This window comes from Notolepis coatsorum, assembly GCF_963971535.1.
Source record: "Notolepis coatsorum genome assembly, chromosome: 13".
Lineage (NCBI taxonomy): Eukaryota > Metazoa > Chordata > Actinopteri > Aulopiformes > Paralepididae > Notolepis > Notolepis coatsorum.
In genome coordinates, this window is record NC_140177.1 from 20732846 (window position 1) to 20758517 (window position 25672).

Genomic DNA, 25672 nt, shown 5'->3' on the forward strand with positions numbered 1-25672 from the left:
CCCTTTTCTTTTCGATTCCATGACAACAGAGCAGTTGTTTTGTGGCAGAAAAGGGGAGAGAGGGGTTGGGGGGTGGCAAAGAGAGGGGAGCTGAGAGAAAACAACAACAACAACAACAACAACAACAACAACAACAACAACAACAACAGGACAACAGGACAACAGAACAACACAGAACCTTGTGTGTTCACCGTTTCGATCTGTGTTGCGGGTGGCTACAAGAGTGTGTTTTAGAACGACAGTGTGAGGAAACTCGTTCAGCTCTTTGTATCGGACTGTTTATCTGCAGTATGTAAGCAAGCGGGCACACTGTGTGTAGCAGCTCTGGTGTGTAGCAGCTCTGGTGTGTAGCAGCTCTGGTGTGTAGCAGCTCTGGTGTGTAGCTGCTCTGGTGTGTAGCAGCTCTGGTGTGTAGCTGCTCTGGTGTGTAGCTGCTCTGGTGTGTAGCAGCTCTGGTGTGTAGCTGCTCTGGTGTGTAGCAGCTCTGGTGTGTAGCTGCTCTGGTGTGTAGCAGCTCTGGTGTGTAGCAGCTCTGGTGTGTAGCTGCTCTGGTGTGTAGCAGCTCTGGTGTGTAGCAACTCTGGTGTGTAGCTGCTCTGTGTGTAGCAGCTCTGTGTGTAGCAGCTCTGGTGTGTAGCAGCTCTGGTGTGTAGCTGCTCTGGTGTGTAGCAGCTCTGGTGTGTAGCAACTCTGGTGTGTAGCTGCTCTGGTGTGTAGCAGCTCTGGTGTGTAGCTGCTCTGGTGTGTAGCAGCTCTGGTGTGTAGCAGCTCTGGTGTGTAGCTGCTCTGGTGTGTAGCAGCTCTGGTGTGTAGCAACTCTGGTGTGTAGCTGCTCTGGTGTGTAGCAGCTCTGGTGTGTAGCAGCTCTGGTGTGTAGCTGCTCTGGTGTGTAGCTGCTCTGGTGTGTAGCAGCTCTGGTGTGTAGCAACTCTGGTGTGTAGCTGCTCTGTGTGTAGCAGCTCTGTGTGTAGCAGCTCTGGTGTGTAGCTGCTCTGTGTGTAGCAGCTCTGGTGTGTAGCAGCTCTGGTGTGTAGCTGCTCTGGTGTGTAGCAGCTCTGTGTGTAGCAGCTCTGGTGTGTAGCTGCTCTGGTGTGTAGCTGCTCTGTGTGTAGCAGCTCTGGTGTGTAGCTGCTCTGTGTGTAGCAGCTATGGTGTGTAGCTGCTCTGTGTGTAGCAGCTCTGGTGTGTAGCTGCTCTGGTGTGTAGCTGCTCTGTGTGTAGCAGCTCTGGTGTGTAGCAGCTCTGGTGTGTAGCAGCTCTGGTGCGTAGCTGCTCTGGTGTGTAGCAGCTCTGGTGTGTAGCTGCTCTGGTGTGTAGCTGCTCTGGTGTGTAGCAACTCTGGTGTGTAGCTGCTCTGGTGTGTAGCAGCTCTGGTGTGTAGCTGCTCTGGTGTGTAGCTGCTCTGGTGTGTAGCAGCTCTGGTGTGTAGCTGCTCTGGTGTGTAGCAGCTCTGGTGTGTAGCTGCTCTGGTGTGTAGTTGCTCTGGTGTGTAGCTGCTCTGGTGTGTAGCTGCTCTGGTGTGTAGCAGCTGTTAACGCGCTGCTGGTTACAACCTGTTATTCTGCTGCTGAGGTGCCTGCGACCACAGGACTCCTGGCTCAGATTGTCCGCGTGACTGCAGCTCGGCTGTGGTTTATTTTTATTAACCTTTATTTACCCAGGGTAGGTTCTCTGAGCACGGATGCTCTTTTTCAGGAACGCCCTGCTTCACATTCACACAGTTCCATTCACACCTGGGAGCTGCCCAGTACAACCACAGTCTGCCACCGTTGGCCACTGAGCAACTCCACTGGAGCAGTTGGGGGTTAAGTGCTTTTCTCAAGGGCACTTCAGCGGTTGGTCTTAAGGGTATGGGAGAGTTATTAATTCACTTCCCCAGCCCAGATTTTTTCCTGCCGGTCCACCCGCTGCCCCAGTACAGGTGTGTAGTAGCGGTACAGGTGTGTAGTAGTGGTACAGGTGTGTGGTAGTGGTACAGGTGTGTAGTAGTGGTACAGGTGTGTAGTAGTGGTGTGTAGTAGTGGTACAGGTGTGTAGTAGTGGTACAGGTGTGTAGTAGTGGTGTGTAGTAGTGGTACAGGTGTGTAGTAGTGGTACAGGTGTGTAGTAGTGGTGTGTAGTAGTGGTACAGCTGTGTAATAGTGGTACAGGTGTGTAGTAGTGGTACACGTGTGTAGTAGTGGTACAGGTGTGTGGTAGTGGTACAGGTGTGTGGTAGTGGTACAGGTGTGTAGTAGTGGTACAGGTGTGTAGTAGTGGTACAGGTGTGTAGTAGTGGTACAGGTGTGTAGTAGTGGTACAGGTGTGTAGTAGTGGTGTGTAGTAGTGGTACAGGTGTGTGGTAGTGGTACAGGTGTGTGGTAGTGGTACAGGTGTGTGGTAGTTGGTAGGTGTGTGGTCCTCTCTCAAGTCCATCGTAGAATGTAATAAATTCCGCGCTAAACCCCTCCTTTATCCGGTCGCTCTTCTTCTTCTTCTTCGGGTCGCAACCGTCTTCCGGTCTGACTTCCTGTGCTAACGTTCTAATCTACACTGCTGCCACCTGTCGTCACGGAGGGGAATTGCAGCCATATTGTAAAAAAATAATATATATTTAAACTGGAAAAATACGGGAAAACATTTTAACGGGTGGACGGTGGGAAAGAAGGTTGAAATACGGGAGAATCCCGGGAAAAACGGGAGGGTTGACAGGTATGGCAATATACAATGCAGAGTAGTTACAATACAATATAAATGGGATGAGGTAGCTTGTGGTGCCACCTTGTGGTGGTAAGGAGTTGCCAATAAATATAAAGTGTGTTAGTGTCTAAAGTGTGTAAAGTGGGTGCTACAGTGAGTTGTTTATTTAAAGTGGGTGTGTACGTGTGGGTGTGTGTGCTGTGAGTGTGTTTGATGGTTTGTTACATAGTGTTAATTGTCATTGAGCATCCTGATGGCCTGGGCCCAGGAGTTCAAAACTTTTAATCCCTATCTGATCGGATCAGATTTGGATTCATTAATTTCAACTCATTATGAATTGAAAATGGGGGACCCTGATGTAAACAAGACGAAAGTCTTTCTCTGGTCTGCATCCCCTTAACAATTGTGTTTATTGAACTGTACTGTACTATACCCATTCTGCAATCTGTTAATAAACATTTTCAATCAATAAATCAATCAATAGGGATTACAAGTTTTGAACTCCTGGGCCCTGGGGATAGAAGCTCTGTCTGAGTCTCTCTGTGCTTGCCATGAGACTCCGGTATCGTTTGCCTGACCGCAGCAGTTCAAAGAGGCAGTTGTTTGGGTGGCTAGAGTCTTTTATTATTCTCTTAGCCTTATTCTTGCAACGCTTGTTGTAAATGTCTTGGAGAGTGGTGTCGTGCTTTCTTGACTACACTGTCAATGTGTGTGGTCCATGTCAAGTCCTCGGATATGTGGACACCAAGGTACTTAAAACTGTTCACTCTCTCGACCGGTGCCCCGTCGATGCTGAGGGGGCTGTAGTCCCTGACCCCCGACCTCCTAAAGTCCGCATCCTCCCAGTCTTCATCACGGGACGTCCAACACTCCAGTCATCAGGGTCGCATCCTCCCGGTCTTCATCACGGGACGTCCAACACTCCGGTCATCACTCCGAGACAGCCACTCACAGGGAGACAGGGAGACAGGGAGACGGGACAGGCGTTAGACAGCTTGCGTGATTGTGATGGGTGGACATAGCAATAGATACAAGTGGTAAGCATATATGTGAATATAATAGATATATGTAGTAAGCATATTATGTGAATAGAATAGAATAGAAGTACTTAACCCAGCAATGAAACCACGTTGACAGACCACGGACAGAATATGGTAAGAAGCTGATCCATGGCCTCGGTGGTGCACGTAGAACAGTCACTGCAATCTTGGCCAAGACCCCGACACATCCACCACCTTGGTCAGCACTACGAGACAAGCACTCAGACAGATGGGGGAGGGGGGGGGTTGGGACAGGGGTTAGAGAGTTCCCATGTTTGCAGGTGTGGTAAAGGTGTGTAGTAGTGGTACAGGTGTGTAATAGTGGTACAGGTGTGTAGTAGTGGTGTGTAGTAGTGGTACAGGTGTGTGGTAGTGGTACAGGTGTGTGGTAGTGGTGTGTAGTAGTGGTACAGGTGTGTGGTAGTGGTACAGGTGTGTGGTAGTGGTGTGTAGTAGTGGTACAGGTGTGTGGTAGTGGTACAGGTGTGTGGTAGTGGTACAGGTGTGTGGTAGTGGTACAGGTGTGTGGTAGTGGTACAGGTGTGTAGTAGTGGTACAGGTGTGTAATAATAATACACTTTATTTGTATAGCACCTTTCATACAGAAACTGCAGCTCAAAGTGCTTCACAACAGAAAAAAGACAGGCATAAAATGCGCACATAAAGTGCAGACATAAAATCACAGTTTTTCATATTAGGATCTAACATCCCAACAGGCCACCTAGTTTATGGTTTGATTCAGTTTTATTTTTTTTAAACTTTGGCCATTCCCCTGGCTCTTTTATGTGTTTATCACATTTATTCTGGTCAAGGATGACCGACAGAAACAGGCTGAAAGGGTTCAGATGGGGGGGAAGACACTCTGGGAAAGGCACGGCTGCAGTCCGGGATTCGAACTCGCTAAACCCCAGATCCGTGACGAGCACGGTTGTCCACGGCGCTGAAATAGCGCTCGCGGTACGTGGTGAGCTACTGGAGCTCCCCTGGTTTGATTCAGTTTTAAATAGACAATAATAAAAGGATTAAGATAAAATAGACAGAGTAAAATAGTGCAATAGTGCAGTGCAATAAAATTGTAGAATAGAATAGATAAAAAATATATATATTTTACAGTGCAATAAAATAGTTCTGGATTACTGTTCAACAGTTCAAAGTCGTACAATGGTAAAACGGTTCTGAATTACTAGTGGTGTGTAGTAGTGGTACAGGTGTGTAGTAGTGATACAGGTGTGTAGTAGTGGTACAGGTGTGTAGTCTGAGGCCCAGTCCACACGATCACAGGTTTTTTTGACACCGTTCTTTTTTTTTATTATTAAAAAAAGGAAACTCTGTCCACACGGACTGGTTTAAACTCCGCACCGAGTGATGTATATAGATGTAGTATACCAAAGCAGTAGGTGGCGATGTAGTTCAAACATGAAGGCCATTTCAACCAATCAGAAGGGTTGAACAAGTCACTCCACGTTCTGCTCAAAAACAGAAACCCACCATCTTTATTACCTCGCGTCAACATTAGCAACATAGCATTTATTTTTCAGCAAGAAACAAAGTGCAATAAAAGTGCAATAAACAAAAAAGGATACATTCACTGTGTGTTCTGCCTCATTTGTTGATGAAACAAAACCAACATTGTTACGATAGGGGGGAGATAAGAACCCAATATGCGGCTAGACAGATGAATGGAGGAAACGGAGACGGCAGTTTGCTCTTCTCAAATACTGTGATCCATTTATTTGAGAATCATTAGAGCCATGAAATATATTGCAGGAACAAACAAAACAAAAGGCACAGCCGCGCTGGCACTAGATACAAATAAGAACTGATTACACGAGAAAACAAAGATGCACAAAAACGGAATACTAAACTTACTTACTAACTCTCAATACAAAACAGCAAAGCAAGGAAGAAGACAGGAGACACGACGGGCAAGGGAACACAGAGGTAACTGGAGGTAACACGGAGGGATGACGCCACAATGGGGAGAACACCGAACCACACTTATATACACAGGCTAATTCTAATTGGAACCAGCTGGCGAACCAGTCCAAAACCCAGAATCAACAACTAGACACAAAAGCATATTACAAAACAACACTAGCCAGGGAAACAACATCACACAAGAGACGGGAAATTCAACAACAACACACACAATGACATCACATTAATTATCCCATTAATTATACAAAACATATGAGTTAACACAGGTAGAATCAAAGTTTGCACCATCTGCTGGTGACCACTAGAGGGTGGTATGAGACTGGAGGGAGGTAGGACTCCAATGTTTCTTTTCCCATCACAGCCCCACAGAGGGCTGAGTCTGGGCTCGTTACAGGAGGGAGGTAGGGGACCAATGTTATTCTTCCCATCACAGCCCAACAAAGGGCTGAGTCTGGGATAGTTACAGTACCCCCCCCAATGGGCGGCTCCCAGACGCCCGACCACACCGTCCGGACACGGGCGAAGCGGGAGGCCGAGACCCCGGAAAAGGCAAAGGGCAAGGACCCGGAGAACTGGGGCCGGGAGCCCGAAACAGGAAGCCAGGAGGGGCATAGCAGCCAGGGAAACAGAAAACGGGTGCAGAGGCCCGGAGAGGGGGGTTGGAGCTGGGAACAGAGACCCGACGAGGGGGGGTGGGGATGGGTGCAGAGACCCGGAGAGGAGGGCTGGAGCTGGGAACAGAGGCCCGACAAGGGGGGGTGGGGATGGGTGCAGAGGCCCGGAGCGGGGGGCTGGACCCGGGAACAGAGGCCCAATGAAGGGGGGTGGGGACGGGGACAAAGGACCGGAGAGGGAAGGCGGGGAGGGAAACAGGGAGCTGGTCAGAGGACCTGGAGCCAAGGGGCAAGGGTAAGGACCCCAGAGCAGGATCCCGGACGAGGGATCCTCCAGCCGCCGGACCAGGGACCGGACCAGAAGAGCAGGCACGGAGGTGCGACGGCGATGACCCCCGGAATAGGATCCAGCGCAGACCACGGCGAAGACCACGGCAAGGACCACAGTGAGGACCAGGGCGCCGATCACGGCATAGGGCTGGACCAGAGGGGAAGCCAGGACCAGTCGAGGAGCCAGGGACCGGCGTAGCAGCCGGACCAGGCGTAGAGGCTGGGCTGGGCGTGGAGGCCGGAAGGGGAGCAGTGGCATCCGGCGTTGCAGCCGGACCAGGCATAGAGGCTGAGCTGGGCGTTGAAGCCGGACCAGCTGTGGGGGCCGGAAGGGGAGCGGTGGCAGCCGGCGTTGCAGCCGGACCAGGCGTAGAGGCTGAGCTGGGCATTGAAGCCGGACCAGCTGTGGAGGCCTTGTTAGCAGTACTAGCCTTGCTAGACCTCCGAGCCTTGCTAGCTCTCGGAGGTCTGCGAGCTGCGGGGGCTAGGCTAACTCTGGGGCCTGGACTGTCTGTAGGTGCAATGCTAGCTGGGGAGACCTGGTTAGCTTCAGAAGCTAGGCTAACAGAGAGTGTAATGCTAGCTGGGAGGGCCTGGCTAGCTACAGAAGCTAAGCTAATAGTAGGGACTGTGCTAGCTGGGGAGGCCTGGCTAGCTGCAGGGCCACGAATACGAGACAGATCAGAGGGTGGGGGGCAATTATGTCTCTCCATGAGGATTGCGACCTCGTTGGCTATCATCCCCATCTCTGCCTCCTAATCAGGATTCTGGTCCGCTACGGACTGGATTGTTTTAAACAAAAAGACCCATTTAGCTGGGGTATAGCTAGCCATGTCCCCCTTCATTAATTTAATTAATACGCTCATCGTGCCCTTTAGTCTGACTGCTGGGTTCTGTAATGGTGGCATCATTCTGTTATGATAGGGGGGAGAGAAGAACCCAATATGCGGCTAGACAGATGAATGGAGGAAACGGAGACGGCAGTTTGCTCTTCTCAAATACTGTGATCCATTTATTTGAGAATCACTAGAGCCATGAAATATATTACAGGAACAAACAAAACAAAAGGCACAACCGCGCTGGCACTAGATACAAATAAGAACTGATTACACGAGAAAACAAAGATGCACAAAAACGGAATACTAAACTTACTTACTAACTCTCAATACAAAACAGCAAGGCAAGGAAGACAACAGGAGACACAACGGGCAAGGGAACACGGAGGTAACTGGAGGTAACACGGAGGGATGACGCCACAATGGGGAGAACACCGAACCACTAATTGGAACCAGCTGGCGAACCAGTCCAAAACCCAGAATCAACAACTACAGACACAAAAGCATATTACAAAACAACACTAGCCAGGGAAACAACATCACACAAGGGACGGGAAATTCAACAACAACACACACAATGACATCACATTAACTATCCCATTAATTATACTAAACATATGAGTTAACACAGGTAGAATCAAAGTTTGCACCATCTGCTGGTGACCACTAGAGGGTGGTATGAGACTGGAGGGAGGTAGGACTCCAATGTTTCTTCTCCCATCACAGCCCAACAGAGGGCTGAGTCTGGGCTCGTTACAGGAGGGAGGTAGGGGACCAATGTTACTCATCCCATCACAGCCCAACAGAGGGCTGAGTCTGGGATCATTACACAACATCAACACAATTTACCACCAAGAGCGGAGTTTAGTCTCACAAAAAGATTGCAGATTTTGTTAGCTTACGTGCTAACGTAATAATAAAGTAGTAACGTTAACGCTAGTAGAATGAATGGATGAAAACGTTATTTTTTTTATTGATCTTTTCCCCCCTCCTTTTTCCTCCGATTTTCTCCCATCCCAATGTTAGTCGTTATGCCAATTCCCAATCCCCTTCCTGGTCGCTGCGCACTTACCCCCCACAGTCGGTCTGGGAGAGTGGAGGCTATCACGTGCTTCCTCCGACACACGTCCAGCCAATCAACCGCTTCTTTTCACCTGGCAGCGCGGACTCTCACTGAGAGCGTGTAACGTGTGGAAGGATCACACTACCGCCCTTAGATCCTATCCGCGCTTAGCAGGCGCCCCGACCGAACTGTAGGAGTCGCTGTTTACAACGACCCGGACCCACCCCGCCAGCTTCAGCTTGTTAAACCCAGATTCGGCTCAAATAAGGGACTAAACACGTTTCGCAATTATGCCACATCAATGTGGAACGCCCTACCCAAAGCTGTAAAGGAATGTGGATCACTACCCACTTTCAAAACCTCTCTCAAGGGACACCTACGGGAGACTGCAATTCAACACTGGCCCCTGTAAATATCCTAACCCAACCCCCTCCAATGTACAGTCATTTACCTAGTATGGTTTTGTCAATAGTTCAATGTACAATTGTGTTTGTTTGTACAGTGTCTCCTCCCCCCCCCCCCCCCTCAATGTACAGTGTTACTTGTTTATACAGTGTGCCCCCCGGCCCCCCCCCCCCCCCCCCAACCACCTCCAATGTAAATTACCCAGTATGGTTGTCAATATCCCAATGTACCCAACCCCCCCCACCCAACCTCCTCCAATGTACAGTTTTCTACGTCAAATGTATATACTCCCTTTTCTTGACTCCTTCTGTATCACAAACAGTACTGTATTTGCAAATCTGGTATGTCATAAATGTATAGATGTAGCAGTACTGACTATCTGTATGTCATGTATGTCATATATGTCTATATGAATTGAAAATGGGGGACCCTGATGGAAACAAGACAAACGTCTTTCTCAGGTCTGCATCCCCTTAACAATTGTATGTATTGAGCCGTACTGTATTGTACCCATTCTGCAATCTGTTAAATAAAGTTTTCATTCATTCATTCATTCTCCCACCCTCTAATACTGCCAATTGTATTAGTGTGAACGGCCAGCCAAGCTGGTGACAACGCCGGAGTTGTGAGCTGGCGAATCCAGCGTCTCCGGGGTTGGTGACGAACGCAATCTCCGCTACGCCACCTGACCGCCCTGGATGAAAACGTTATTTTACAGATTGCAGAATGGGTACAATACAATACGACTCAATACAAACAATTGTTAAGGGGATGCAGACTGTTATAATTTGGACTGGGTTCCTTATAACAATAAGTTGACAACTTGGTAGCCGCAGCTTCAGGTTTACTCTGAGCGTCAGGTCAGGAATGCGACAACAGACATCATCAGTCGATCACAACACTCTTCAACACAGGCGATACGTTTAGAACAAAAGTTTGTTACAATCATTTTCATATAACGCTACTTGGGACAGCTCTGCTGTAAACACTGGAAATAACCTCGGATTCTATGTCCACACGCAACCACTGCAACCGGGATGCGCGCAAAACTTCACCCTGGACTCCGGTTGTAAAAGAACACGGTTGCAGTGTTCCAAAACCCCGGTTGCGTGTGGGCGAACAGTGCAACCGCGCACACTAAGGCTCGGTTACATAACACCCTGCGTGCGTGTGGACAGGAGTCTAGTGTCTGAGGGAGGCGTGTGAGGGAGGTGTCTGAAGGAGGTGTGTGAGGGAGGTGTGTGAAGGAGGCATGTGAGGGAGGTGTGTGAGGGAGGTGTCTGAAGGAGGTGTGTGAGGGAGGTGTGTGAAGGAGGTGTGTGAGGGAGGTGTGTGAAGGAGGCATGTGAGGGAGGTGTGTGAGGGAGGGAGGTGTGTGAGGGAGGTGTGTGAGGGAGGTGTGTGAGGGAGGCGTCTGAGGGAGGTGTGTGAGGGAGGTGTGTGAGGGAGGTGTGTGAGGGAGGTGTGTGAGGGAGGGAGGTGTGTGAAGGAGGGAGGTGTGTGAGGGAGGGAGGTATGTGAGGGAGGGAGGTGTGTGAAGGAGGGAGGTGTGTGAAGGAGGGAGGTGTGTGAGGGAGGGAGGTGTGTGAAGGAGGGAGGTGTGTGAGGGAGGGAGGTGTGTGAAGGAGGGAGGTGTGTGAAGGAGGGAGGTGTGTGAGGGAGGGAGGTGTGTGAAGGAGGGAGGTGTGTGAAGGAGGGAGGTGTGTGAGGGAGGCGTGTGAGGGAGGTGTGTGAGGGAGGTGTGTGAGGGAGGGAGGTGTGTGAGGGAGGTGTGTGAGGGAGGGAGGTGTGTGAGGGAGGGAGGTGTGTGAGGGAGGGATGTGTGTGAGGGAGGTGTGTGAGGGAGGTGTGTGAGGGAGGTGTGTGAAGGAGGTGTGTGAGGGAGGGAGGTGTGTGAGGGAGGGAGGTGTGTGAGGGAGGGAGGCGTGTGAAGGAGGGAGGTGTGTGAGGGAGGGAGGTGTGTGAGGGAGGGAGGTGTGTGAAGGAGGGAGGTGTGTGAGGGAGGGAGGTGTGTGAGGGAGGTGTGTGAAGGAGGGAGGTGTGTGAGGGAGGTGTCTGAAGGAGGTGTGTGAGGGAGGGAGGTGTGTGAAGGAGGGAGGTGTGTGAGGGAGGGAGGTGTGTGAGGGAGGTGTCTGAAGGAGGCGTGTGAGGGAGGTGTGTGAGGGAGGTGTGTGAAGGAGGGAGGTGTGTGAGGGAGGGAGGTGAGGGAGGGAGGTGTGTGAAGGAGGGAGGTGTGTGAGGGAGGTGTGTGAGGGAGGTGTCTGAAGGAGGCGTGTGAGGGAGGTGTGTGAGGGAGGTGTGTGATGGAGGTGTGTGAGGGAGGGAGGTGAGGGAGGGAGGTGTGTGAGGGAGGGAGGTGTGTGAGGGAGGGAGGTGTGTGTGTGAGGGAGGTGTGTGAGGGAGGGAGGTGTGTGAGGGAGGGAGGTGTGTGTGTGAGGGAGGTGTGTGAGGGAGGGAGGTGTGTGAGGGAGGGAGGTGTGTGAGGGAGGGAGGCGTGTGAAGGAGGGAGGTGTGTGAGGGAGGTGTGTGAGGGAGGTGTGTGAAGGAGGGAGGTGAGTGAGGGAGGTGTGTGAAGGAGGGAGGTGAGTGAGGGAGGTGTGTGAGGGAGGGAGGTGTGTGAGGGAGGTGTGTGAGGGAGGTGTGTGAGGGAGGTGTGTGAGGGAGGTGTGTGAAGGAGGGAGGTGAGTGAGGGAGGTGTGTGAGGGAGGTGTGTGAGGGAGGTGTGTGAGGGAGGGAGGTGTGTGAGGGAGGTGTGTGAGGGAGGGAGGTGTGTGAGGGAGGTGTGTGAAGGAGGGAGGTGAGTGAGGGAGGTGTGTGAGGGAGGTGTGTGAAGGAGGGAGGTGAGTGAGGGAGGTGTGTGAGGGAGGTGTGTGAGGGAGGTGTGTGAAGGAGGGAGGTGAGTGAGGGAGGTGTGTGAGGGAGGTGTGTGAGGGAGGTGTGTGAGGGAGATGTGTGAAGGAGGGAGGTGTGTGAGGGAGGTGTGTGAGGGAGGCGTCTGAAGGAGGTGTGTAACGGAGGTGTGTGAGGGAGGTGTGTGAGTCTGAAGGAGGTGAAAGAGACGGGACAGTTGGCTGTTATCTCACTGTGACTCACTGTCTTACTGACTCTGTCTCTCCTTCTCCCTCTCCCCTTCTTCTCTCCCTCCCCTCCTTCTCTTTCGCCCCTCCTCTCTCTGTCTCCTTCTCTCTCTCTGTCTCTCTCTCTCTCTCTCTCTCTCTCTCTCTCTCTCTCTCTCTCTCTCTCTCTCTCTCTCTCTCTCTCTCTCGGAGTCTCCTCTCTCTTTACACTTCCTTCCAGTAGTTAACCTCCCTAGATGTTGTGTTTCTCCTTTGCACTAAACCTCTTTCTGTGTCTCTGCCATCCTCACTGACAGTGTGTGTGGTGAATCTGACGGCAGAAGACCCTACCGTAGCACCACAGTCCCACCGCAAATAGGCTTACTGTAAACCCCCGGACACCCAGTAGCCTGTCAGCGCAAAACCACACATATTACCACATGTCACTGTATGCTATGTGTGTCTACCTCAGCAACCAGCCATGAAAGAGGCTTACAGCATCAACGGTGGTTAAAAAGCAATGGCGTGTCAAGACGTCAGACTTGGAACCTTCCCATTCAGTGTTTTCGTTGACTTTCTCGCTGGCAAAGCCATGCAAAGTCCCTGAGCAGAGCAGATGCAAGCAAGTATCAAAGAAGTACTTACGACACTGTCCTCAAAAGTGAATGATGAGCTGTCACTGCCCTCGCTGGATGTTGTCTAAGTTGTTTGTCACACCGCATTACGGTTTATGTTGACAAATGTGCACATTCAGCGTTGGGGATTAAGGCTGTGATCACATTGGACGCCTTTTTGAAAAAGTCTTTATTCGTAGCACAAATTGCAACGTAGTCATGCCGCGTCCCCACACACACATGGCATGGGCGACACATTTAATCTCTGCGCTTGACCCATCCCGTCGTCCTTCCCGCCGAAGGGCAGCCGGGAGCAGACACGGGTTGCGACGTGGGGCCGCACCCGGGGACCAATCCAAGTGCTCCTGCTGCCTTCGTCAGGGACGCGACAGTGTTAGCGATGTGTTCTGCGTCTTTTTCCATTGGGTTTATCTCTTTTTCTGGAGGGGAAACCCTTGCGAGCACAGGGAGAACATGCAAACTCCACACAGAAAGGCCCGGGAGATACCCCACCTGGGTACCTGGCAACCTGGCAACCATGGTCCCCGCCCTTGTACAAGCAAGGGACATGATACCAGTTCTCAACTGAGCACACAGTGACCTCTGGCTTCTAGTTAGACAGGAAGTAACACAGGCTTAGATGTCCTTTGACCATTTCCAGTGATGGGAATAACGGTATTACTAACGGCGTTACTTTTTTCCGTAACGACTAAGAGTAATCTAATTGATTACTCTTTCAATCTTAATAACGCTGTTACCGTTACTGCCAAAAAATGCGGCGCGTTACTATAATTTAAGCTGTTTTTTTCATCAGACCAACTAGATCTCTGAGCCGAGAGGCAAATACTTTTTTTTTTAACTGTTCCTCCTTGGTTAGTGGGCAGTGCACGAGACAGGTGCATAAATGCTGACCATTGGCTGAGGTTGAGTAAAATTTCTTTTTTTTAATCCACTTTTTCTCCTTATTTTTCTCCCATCCCAATTTCGCCTCGCCAATTCTCCCTTCAATTCTCCCTCCCCTGTCTCGAACGTTGCTAGACTATGCCTCCCACTGGTCGGCTGCAGTGAGGACCAAGCCTTGCATCACGTGTCCCCTCCGGTACACGAGGAGGCAGCTGTCGCATCTTTTCACCTGAACAGCGCAATCTCTCAGTGGCGAGGAGTAACGCGTGGGAGGCTCACACTGCCCCAGATACTTCCTGATTCTGCTGTACAGGCGCACTAACCGACCTGTAAGAGTCGCTGTCCACAACGTCTCTCTCTCTCTCTCTCTCTCTCTCTCTCTCTCTCTCTCTCTCTCTCTCTCTGTCTCTCTCTCTCTCTCTCTCTCTTTCTCTCTCTCTCTCGTCACGCTGTTTCTATGTGTAAGGAAAACTGCGAGCTTTGCATCCCCTCTCTCCTGATTCCTGATCCTATTTCATTCAAAAGGAAGATATTGATGGACATTAGCTATAGTGAGTGTGTATGCAAATGTAAGTAGACTGCCCCAAGGAAACATCATATGCATTCTATTCTGAACAGAATACATTTTTTTGGCATCGTTGTAACCCCATAGGCCTACTCAGTATTTTTATATATTACTCATATATATATACTCATATTTATAGAGTATATCTATAATATACTCTATATATTATCTTTTATTATCTTATCGTAGCTTATCTTATATTTAACTAATCAGTTAAGTAATCAGTATATTTAACTAATCAGTAGGGATGTTCGATATTGGCTTTTTTACCGATATCCGATATACCGATATACCGATATACCGATATTCAAGATACAAGATACAAGATACAAGAGTTTTATTTGTCACGGCATACAAGTATACAATGAAATGCGGGGGGTCTTGCCCGCAACGATGTGCATAATACAATAGTAATATATAATAAGAATCCAATAGAACGACATTGTGCAATAAAACAAGTAAACAAAGTGGGGCATATCGGTATCTGTACATGAGTTATTTACAGAGCATGGTAGGACATGCTCAAGTCAAGTCAAGTCAAGAGTTTTAATTGTCACGGCATACAAGTATACAATGAAATGCGGGTGGTCTTGCCCGCAACGATGTGCAATACAGTGGTACAACATATAATAGAATCCAATAAAAAAACAACATTGTGCAATAAACAGGTAACAGGTAACATCTCGGTATCTGTACATAGTTATTTACAGAGCATATAGGACATGCTAGGTAGCTTTGGTAGTGCAATACACTGTTCCTGTTATTCTAATTTAAAGTGGCCTTTCCTTTTGGCCATAAGTGTGCGTGTGTGCGGCATGAGTGTGTGCCCGCTCATGTTAAAGTGTTAAGTGGCTGCTAGTGTGTGAGCATGCACAGCGTGCGTGTCGTGTGTGTGTTCATGTGTGCTTGTGTGTGGATAGTTCAGTGTTCTGTGGCACTCAATGTTCATTGTTCAGGGCTCTGATGGCCTGGGGGAAGAAGCTGAGCCTAAGCCGCTCTGTCCTAGTAGCTGGGGTTCGCAGGCGTCTGCCTGACCTCAGCAGCTGGAACAGGCTGTTATTGGGGTGGTGAGGGTCTTTCATGATCCTGCAGGCTCTGGATTTGCACCTCTTGTTGTATAGAACCTGCAGGGGAGGTAGTGCAATACCCGTGGTACGCTCGGCTGAGCGCACAACTCTCTGTAGGGCCTTCTTGTCCTGTGCCGTGCTGTTTCCATACCAGGCAGTGATGTTTCCGGTCAAGATGCTCTCTACAGCTCCTGAGTAGAAGGACTGGAGTATCTTCCCCGATACTCTGAACTTCCTTAACTGTCTCAGGTGGTAGAGGCGCTGTTTCGCCTTCTTTACTACTGTGTCTATGTGTGTTGACCATGTCAGATCCTCTGAGATGTGGACCCCCAGGTACTTAAAGCTGCTCACCCTGTCCACGGTAGCCCCGTTAATCATCAGTGGTGTGTGTGTCTCCTGCTGTCCTCTCCTATAATCCACGATCAGCTCCTTGGTTTTACCAATGTTCAGGAGCAGGCTGTTGTCCTGGCACCAGCGTTCCAGTACCTCAACCTCCTCCCGGTAGGCCTTCTCGTCGTTGTCCGAGATCAGCCCCACCACCACTGTGTCGTCTGCGAACTTCACTATGGAGTTGGAGCTGAACTTGGCCACACAATCGTGTGTGTAGAGTGAGTACAGCAGGGGGCTTAGAACACAGCCCTGGGGGGACCCGATGCTCAGGGTGATGGTGTTGGAGGTCTGACCCCCCACCCTGACCGCCTGGGGTCTTTCACTCATAAAGTCCAGTATCCAGGCGCTCAGGGCGGAGCTCAGACCCAGCTCGATCAGCTTGTCCACCAGTCTGGTGGGGACTATGGTGTTGAACGCTGAGCTGTAGTCAATGAACAACAGTCTCACATAGCCCCCCTTCTGACGGTCAAGGTGGGAGAGGGTGCTGTGCAGTACCTGGGAGACCGCGTCGTCAGTGGACCTGTTTGTCCTGTGTGCAAATTGCATAGGGTCCATATCACTGGGGAGGGAGGCACAAATGTGGTCCTTGACCAGCCTCTCAAAACATTTCATGACCACAGAGGTGAGTGCCACCGGTCTGTAGTCATTTGGACATGTTGGGGAGGGTTTCTTCGGTACAGGGATGATGGTAGACATCTTGAAGCAGGCAGGGACCACTGACTCCGCCAGGGATTGATTAAATATGGCGGTGAACACCGGGGCAAGCTGGTTGGCACAGGACTTAAGTATGCGTCCTGTTATACCATCTGGGCCAGCAGCCTTCCTGGTGTTCACCTGCATAAATGCTCTTCTCACACTGTGTACCGTCAATGAGAGAGCGTCCCCGCCCCCCCGCGGATGCCCCCCCCCCCCCTCCACAACAGCCGGCGCACCAGTGACGTCACTAGCCGTTGGGCTAGCAGTGCCACTGTTTGCACCAAACCACGCGTAGAAGGTGTTGAGCTGGTCCGGAAGGGAGGCGTCGTCGCTCCCCATTGAGGGGGCGCTGCCTTTGTAGTCAGTTATAGCCCTCAGTCCCTGCCATAAGCCTCTTGTGTCATTCTGTGCCATTTGTGCCTCCATCTTGTCGGCATACGTCCTCTTAGCAAGTTTGACAGCCTTGCGCAGAGTGTAGACTGTTGTCTTGTACTCTTCCATGTTTCCTGACTCTCTGCCCCGGTTATAAGCAGTGGTGCGAGAGTTCAGGGCTGCTCTGATAGTACTGTCCACCCATGGTTTCTGGTTTGGGAACACCCTCGCCTTCTTTGTGGGGACGATACTATCAGCCAGTGTTGTTATGAATGACACCACAGCGTCTGTGAAATCGCTGACGTCACTGTTACTCCTCTTGAACATTCCCCAGTCGGCGACGTCTAGTGCATCCTGAAGCGTGGCCTCTGATTGGTCGTCCCATTTTTTTACCTCACGTGACACGACGGCGTCACGTGATCTCTGTTTATATGCGGGGACCAGCAAGATGGTGGCATGATCCGACGTGTTCGTTGCTCCCGCTAATGGTGGAGCCGGTACAGCCTTGTATCCGGCTCTGAACGGGGTGTAACAGTGGTCGAGTGTATTTCCTCCCCTTGTGGAGCAGACGATGTGCTGGAAGAAAGACGGCATGACTTTCTTCAGATTCGCCTGATTGAAATCCCCGGCTACTATCATGGCTGCGTCTGGATGCTTGATCTGGTGTGTGTTCAGATGTTCTGAGGTCCTGTGGTCCTGTGGTAGTGCAATACACTGTTAGCTACGGATGAGGCACTGGGTCTTTATGTACACTACAATGCTATATTATACAATCTCAAGTTATACTATACTATTCTTAAAGTGACCTTTCCTTTTGTAAAGTGACCATGAGTGTGAGCGTGTGCAGCATGAGTGTGTGTGTGCTCATGTTAAAGTGGCTGCTAGTGTGTGAGTGTGTACAGTGTGTGTGTTGTGTGTGTGCTCATGTGTGCTTGTGTGTGGAAAGTTCAGTGTTCAAGACTCTGATGGCCTGGGGGAAGAAGCTGAGCCTAAGTCTCTCTGTCCTAGTAGCTGGGGTTCGCAGGCGTCTGCTTGACCTCAGCAGCATGAACAGGCTGTTGTTGGGGTGGTGAGGGTCTTTCATTATTCTGCAGGCTCTGGATTTGCACCTCTTGTTGTATAGGACCTGCAGGGTTGGTAGTGCAATACCCGTGGTACGCTCGGCTGTGCGCACCATTATCTGTAGGGCCTTCTTGTCCTGTGCCGTGCTGTTTCCATACCAGGCAGTGATGTTTCCAGTCAAGATGCTCTCTACAGCTCCGAAGTAGAAGGACTGGAGTATCTTCCCAGATACTCTGAACTTCCTTAACTGTCTCAGGTGGTAGAGGCGCTGCTTCGCCTTTTTTACGACTGAGTCTATGTGTGTTGTCCATGTCAGATCCTCTGAGATGTGGACCCCCATGTACTTGAAGCTGCTCACCCTGTCCACAGTAGCCCCGTTTATCCTCAGTGGTGTGTGTGTCTCCTGCTGTCTCCTCCTAAAATCCATGATCAGCTCCTTGGTTTTATCAATGTTCAGGAGCAGGCTGTTGTCCTGGCACCAGCGTTCCAGTACTGATGTAATAATCATTAAATGTCTATCGTATCTCTGTGATCGTATAGTGGAAATTACCCTTCATCTACTCTGCGTTGTCATTTCAATGTGGTTCGGTTGTAGGAAGGAAGCACGGACGAGATGTTTTTGAATAAGACTGCTGTGTTTATTCCATTCCAAATAAACACAAACTATGAATCAAACAAGTACTGAATTTCCTTTCTATAGCTAAAATCATCGTCTTCGGTTTGGCTGGCGTCCATGTCTCTGATCGGCTGGGGCCGCTCAGAGCGTCTTCTCCTGGTTTGTTTGTCTCGGCAACACAAGGCCTTTGTTTGCTGCTGGTTGGCCCGGCAACACGAGGCCCTCCGTGATCTCAGAGCTGGGAGCTGGGGGAGCGCTCGTTTCGTCTTTCTCTCTGGATCCCTGCTGCGATGGTCGATCCTCCTCAGCGTCTGTAGTTAAAGACAGTTCTCTGCCCCTTTTCCCCGCGTCGTCCTGTGACGTCAAGCTAGGGGCGTCACTGTTTTCTATTGGCTTAACGTGATCTTGGCTATTTTGTATCCTTAAAGGCACATGATACTATTTACATACTGACTATTAAAAGCATTTCCGTTCCCTTTTATGGAAGTTTTACAGTTCTCGAGGCGCTCTGTCCTTCAAAAATAGATGTTTAACTTTATTATTCATCTTTGAACCTGTTTTATTGTATTTCTATATTCTAAAGTAATCTTTGGCTTAGGTTCTAATCTTCTCCAAATACTCACTCATTGTATCCCAACATCTAATGTTACTCTATTATCTTGTTTAGTTTTAACATAAAGGTACTTGTGCTTTTGCTTACAAACTAGTAATTATGTATTGTTCTAATTTCTAATTTTTGGTTCATAATGTTTTATAGTATAACTAAGCTTTTAACGGATCAATCGGTATCTTTATAGTCTTAAACTTACTTATACCTTCTTATCTATCTATCTACTATATTTGCCTGTATTTTTAGTTTTACCATTAGATTGTTTTTAACCCAGTTCTCAAATTCCTGTCTTCTAAAAACCGCTCTCCTGACTCAGGAGGACATCATGCAACTATTCTCAGGGCCCTCTCTTCAGGATCAATGATTGTTGCAGCTGCGCTAATACCATAACCACAAGGCCCGACCCTTATGTTGACCTAAGGCCGTATCCTTGGAGGTAATCTACTGACCTCCCTCATAGCTGAGTTCAGTTCCGTTTCTCTATGGTTTATAACTAACCTATCTGACAAACCACATCTGTTCTCAAGATAATAAAAGACTTGGTATCCTTCTGCTTTTAGAATGTGTGCCTGGGGCGGGGGAGGTCATTTCTACCACAGTGGCCTTAGGCATGGTCAAGCTACAGACACCCATTTACCACTTACTATCAGCATTTCGTCCGGTATCATTGTACATTTCCTTGGGAATTTTACACATGTTTATTTTGACAATACACGACAGTACCTCAACCAGTAGGCCTTCTCGTCGTTGTCCGAGATCAGCCCCACGACAACTGTGTCGTCCGCAAACTTCACTATGGACTGGGGCTAGCGGGCGGTGTTCTGGGGCTCGCGGGGTGGTGGTCTGGGGCTCGCGGGGCGGTGGTCTGGGGCTCGCGGGGCGGTGGTCTGGGGCTCGCAGGACGGTGGTCTGGGGCTCGCGGGACGGTGGTCTGGGGCTCACGGGGCGGTGGCCTGGGGCTCGCGGGGCGGTGGTCTGGGGCTCGCAGGACGGTCCACACACCGCTATCAGTGTTCTTCTTCCCCGTCAATGAAGTATTCACCCAAAGACCCAATACCGTGGCAACAACTACCGCACTACCGGTAGAATAAGTGCAGAGAACCGTGGGAAGTGATGCAAACTGTCTTGTCGTGTTTTTAACATTTATGTTGTGTTGATGGAATCACGTTAATGAGAGATGAAAACAATACGTTATTGCAGGCTGCAGGCTGTTAGAGGTTAGAGGCAGAACTAGCGTAACACGCTGTTTGGGCGTAGAGAAAGCGTACGTCAGTGGCCAATCAGATCGCAGAACCCGAACGCGGAACTGCAAGTTTGTTGGTAAAATACTACATGCAACCTGCCCTCATCCCTCTCTCTGCAACCTTTCCCTCATTCCTCTCTCTGCAACCTGCCCTGATGGGGTGGATTTTTGACTCTGGGAAACAGTGGATGTTGAATTAGAACGTCTCCATGCATGGCTACTGCTACTGCTACTGCTACTGCTACTGCTACTTCTACTTCTACTGCTACTGCTAATGCTACTTCTACTGCTACTGCTAATGCTAATGCTAATGCTAATTGTTACGAAGGGTCAGATTAAACCGAATATATATATTTATTACTTGAGATATATTGTATAGTATTTGTATATCGTCTGATATCCCTTGTATATTCTTTGTACATATACACGGAATATCCCTTTACCTAGTACAGACCATAATATTTCGTTCTCCTATTGGAAGCGATCCCCTAGGCGCCACGGCCATACCCCCAATGTCTAGTTCAAAGTCACCGCTAAGACATGCCTGGACATGCCCGGTTCTGCGCAAGAATACGAGACAGAAATAAGGCTGGTACTAGATTGTTCACCTTACGTATAAATACGTTGCAGGTGGATACAGCAGTAGAGTTAACCAATAAGTTGAAGCCTCACACCACGATACAACGTGCTGTGAAGTGGGCCCGTTTTGCCCCAAAATACAGCCTTGAGACCGCGTGCGAATGGATAACTGAAGTGTCAGAGTTTAACGCTGTATCGTCGAGTTTGACCTATTCTATTATTTAAGTAATAGTCTATTATGTATAGTGTATCGTGCGGCTACCGTTCTACAGTGACCAGCATTACCAACGCTTCCTCGTACCGAGCTAGTGTGCTTATCCAGGCTGGGCGGCTTAACCTGGTGCCGTCATCCGAGGAGCCCTAGACGAGAACCGTGTGGATATGTACACTGGATAACCTACACCGGCGACTACAGAGCCCTTTTCGGCTGGATTATATTTGCTTTGGTCCTGTAGCTGATGGAGCGGAGAATCGTCTACACCCACAATTGTGTGGGATTTACCCAGTGAGGAGCAACGTCGAGCCCGCCTCTAGGACGCCTGAGGCTGGCTAGCTTTCTTCCATGCGGCACTGCATACCGGAGAATAGCTGTTGTTCGTCTGCGGATCAAGAGATTATTGCACTGTCTCCTGTACCTGGAGTCTCCTTATTCATCGTTGACCCAGACTTTCGTTACCGACAAATCCTCTCCCCTGCTGGCCTACATCCGGAGGGACCCTTTTAGTATCTCCAGCTGCCCTACTAGTGTACCATATATATAATTCTTATGATACAGGTGGTATTAATTATCTCCTGCGTAATATTCTCATGGACTTACACTCTTGACCTATTCATGCACATGCTTCGCCTTACAAGCGCAACTCTCAATCTTGATAAGTAAAGTAATGTAAGATAATCTTCGTGCTGCTAATAAATATTCTTCTAAACGATATTTGTTGTTAAGCCGTGTCATTGTGGGAGTGTTCATCACATATACCTGTGTACTGTATGGCCAGTAGTAATGTACATAAAGCAGTAGTGGTTTAATGATACCATACTTATTTAATACAGTCAGGGAATTGTACCCCTCAGTTACAATTGGTCCTTCGAGCCGGAGGGTAATTAGCGTAATATTAATATAATATTAATATTAACATGGCCAATGATGAACACTCCACAAACGGTTCTCCTAAGCTAGATCGCCCGGAGCGCAGACGGCAGCCACCTCGTTACCTAGAGGACTACGCTGCCAGTCTACTACCTAGCTTTATACAGACGTTAAACGCGGAAAAAGCGGATAGTAAAAGTATGTCAAACCCTACCGACCAGGCGACCCCGCCAGTAGAGACCCTAGTGGGTTCTAACGTAACTGACCAAGCTCACGGGGGGGACCAGGAGGGACCTGACATGACTTTACCCCCCGCCGACGTCAACGGGACGGTCCCCGGAGAGCTCCAGGATAAAGAAAGCGCTCCAGGGACAGAACCCGACCCACTACCAGAAGAGAAGCGCGCCCAGGAGACGGACCTCGAGGCGCGCCCAGAGAACAGATCTCCAACGAGCACTGCCAGAAGCCGATCACCTCCGTCGGTGTCTTCCCCCAGCGAGGCGGACAAGATGCTGGCGCAGGCATTCATCGCCACCCTGGCAGCCTCCACCGAACGCGATCGACTTCAGGGTGAACGCGATCGACTCCAAGCGCAACAGACGAGCGAGCGCGAACAAGCTGCAGACCAACGAGCGCGCTTTCACGCGCAACTCCAAGCGCAAGCCCTCAGTGAGCGCGAACACGCTGCAACCGAGCGAGAGCGCTTCCAGGCGCAACAAAGGAGTGAAGACGACCGCATAAGACTGGAGACCAGACGCCTTCAGACGGAAGAGAACATTGAAAGAAGCCACGCCGATGCACAGTGCGCCGCCGCCAATGCACAGCGCGACGCCGCCCATGCCAGCGCCAATGCACAGCGCGATGCCGCCAATGCCCAGCGCGAAGCAGTGCGCGACGCCGCCCATGCCCAGCGCGAGGCAGAGCGCGACCGGCTGCAGGCGCAGATGATGGACAAATTGATTGCCATGGCGACACCCCCTCTCTCCGCACGGATCTCCCGGAGATCATCACGACAAGGGTCTAGGACACATTCCCCTACCCGACCAAGCGACCCGGGACCCCGCCAACAGGAGGATCCTGTCCACGTCTCCGAACCCCCTCCCCGGCCGGTCCATACGAGACCCAGCAACCGGGAAGAACCGGACCACGCCGAGAGACTGAACAGAAGACTCCAGGACCTAGCAGAGGAAGAGGAAGAGGAAGAGGAAGAGGAGGAATGTCAAGCCGACCAGCAGCAACGTACTCTGGACCAGGAGGCCCAGTACAGCCCCGACCAGCAGAAACGTACTCTGGACCAGGAGGCCCAGTACAGCCCAGACGTCAGCCCCGAGGCACTGCGCTACAAACCCCCGACTCAACTCACGGGTGAGTTTGACGCACCGTCAGCACCGAGGAACAGCACCTGGGTACCCGACCCCTGGTACCCACCAAGTACCAGCCCACGACGACACGTACGGGGAGACTCGCCCAGGAGGCCTCTCCCCCAACGCTCACCGATGTGCCAGCCATCCATGGCATCGTACCTTGGCACACCGACGTTCCCGGACTTCACACACGAGAACAGAGCACAGTACACAGAGCTACGAATGTGCTTAGAGACAATGATGTCCGATGTCCCCGATGAGACGTACAAGTATGCTATCCTACTCAAGCACCTGAAGGTGCCCAGAGCGCATAATATATCGCTGGCATATTCCAACTCAAGTACCCCATACACTGCGGCTCTAGTAGCCCTCGACCAACGTTATGGACGCATATGGGACTACGTGATACAAGAGATAAGAGACATCGACCGTCTCCCCCCAGCCAGAGACAACAGAGCATTGGATGACCTCTCTATCAAGGTACAGTCCCTGGTAGGGATGCTGGGGTCCCAAAAGGAAAAGGGGATATACGAACTGTACGCTAACTCTAATGTAGAAAGGATATTAGAGAAGCTCCCTCCCGCCCGACAAGAGCGTTTTCGGCGGCAGAGAGACCACCGCGACCCCAACGGCCCAGAGGCATCCCTCCTAGACCTATCTGAGTTCCTCGCCAGGGAGGTCAGCAGCTTACGACTGGACACGTTCGTATGGAGTGGACCAAGCCCAAGACCAGGACCTCGGGGATCAAATGATAACCGCCGGTCGGTGACCGTTATGCACCAAGCCGAATCAGTACCGCAGCACAAGAACCACAACGTCCCCTCGACGAAAGAGGAGTGGAAGATTGAATGCCAGTACTGTGAAGGGGAACATCGGCTGTATCAATGCGACACTTTCGGGAAGCTGACCACGGACGAGGTGAGTCAGTGGATCAAAGACCACCGCCGCTGCTTCCGCTGCGCGCGCAGCCACATGGCAGCTGAGTGCCGCTTGAAGAAGAAGTGTAGCAGGTGCGGCGGCGCCCACTTGGAGGTCCTGCATGACATCAACAGGCGTCCGCCAGGACAACAAAGTGGGCCTGTCACGGTAATGTACCAGGCCGAGGCGGAGGCACCAGTACCAAAGATCCACCAGACCGCTCCCTACTGTACCGACTGCTACAGCAGACACTGGGAGTCACGGTGCTACTCGGACGACCGCGAGTCGGCACCACTCCAGAAGATCCAAGACAACCGACCAACAGGAGTGCTCCACATTGACCAGCATAGCGGGACCCCCCGAGTGCTCATCAAAGTGGTCAGAGTGCTCCTGAGCTACGAGGACAAGGTCCTGGACACTTACGCCGTCCTGGACAATGGGTCTGAAAAGACTCTCCTCCTCGCTTCCGCCGCAGCCCAGTTGGGCCTGCGGGGTGCCAAAGGTACCATGACAATACGCACCATCAGAAGAGACCAGAAGACCATAAAGGGTGAAAAGGTCTCCTTCAAGATAGCAGCGGTGGACCAGCCCGAGAAGCAGTATAGTATTACCAACGTCTTCACCAGCCACGACATAGGCCTATCACAGTACACCTACCCCATCCCACAGCTGATGGCGAAGTATGTGCACCTACGTCAACTACCTATACCGCTTATCGACGGCGCCACACCGACCCTGCTCATCGGCTCCGACCACGCGGACCTCATTCTCCCAATTGAGGCGGCCCACATCGGACCCAAAGGATGCCCAGTCGCGGTTCAGACCCGACTGGGGTGGACGCTCCAGGGCCCCCTCTACGGACTTGACAGTCAACCCACGTCTACACGCTGCCTACACACAAAGGTGAGCGACACCGGCCACTCTCTCGTACAGCCCGTTGAGAGGCTATTGACATTAAGCGAGAGGCCTGTGAGAGAACCGTGGGCACAAGAGGGAGTTCGGAACTCCACCCCCCTCAGTTGCGCTCCAGACGTAGCTGACCTCGAACCCAGCACCCCAAGCGACTCCTTGATTGGGCGGCCGGAACCGGCCCCTCCTCAGACGGGGTACAGAGCAAACAAGAGAAACAGACGGAGGCGGTGGAGGCGCAGCCAAGCACAGATCAAAGCAGTCTCAGGCCCGCTTCCTCCTAACCCCCCTACCATCCCTTCCAGCCCGTCAGAAGCGGGTCAAGGACGGGGACAACTTAAAAGTGGACACAGTCGTCGTGATCATAGACCAGTCTCTACCCCGAGCTGCGTGGCCGGCCGGCCGCGTAAGCAAAGTGATCACTGGTGCAGACGGAAAGGTCAGAGCGGCAGAAGTGCTCGTCCAGGGACGGACATACACCCGACCCGTGGCGAGGCTGATAGAGTTGCCAAGGCTACCCGACTCCCTTGCTGACGACCATGACCCACTGACTTTGTGAATTGCCCTACTCCTCACAACGGACATTGAGTAGTGGACAAGACGGTTAATCTGTCTCTGCTTATCTAATTAGGTGCGGACTAATTAGGAGGCGGCTGTTACGAAGGGTCAGATTAAACCGAATATATATATTTATTACTTGAGATATATTGTATAGT

At 50.8% G+C, this 25672-nt stretch overlaps 1 protein-coding gene across 1 annotated transcript in view; it reads left to right on the forward strand.

Moving 5' to 3' along the window:
* cacnb2b (calcium channel, voltage-dependent, beta 2b) overlaps positions 1-25672 on the forward strand; it is a gene marked incomplete at both ends in the record, with an annotated part of 160841 nt that overhangs the window by 86 nt on the left and 135083 nt on the right. The gene's annotated exons all lie outside the window — the stretch shown is intronic.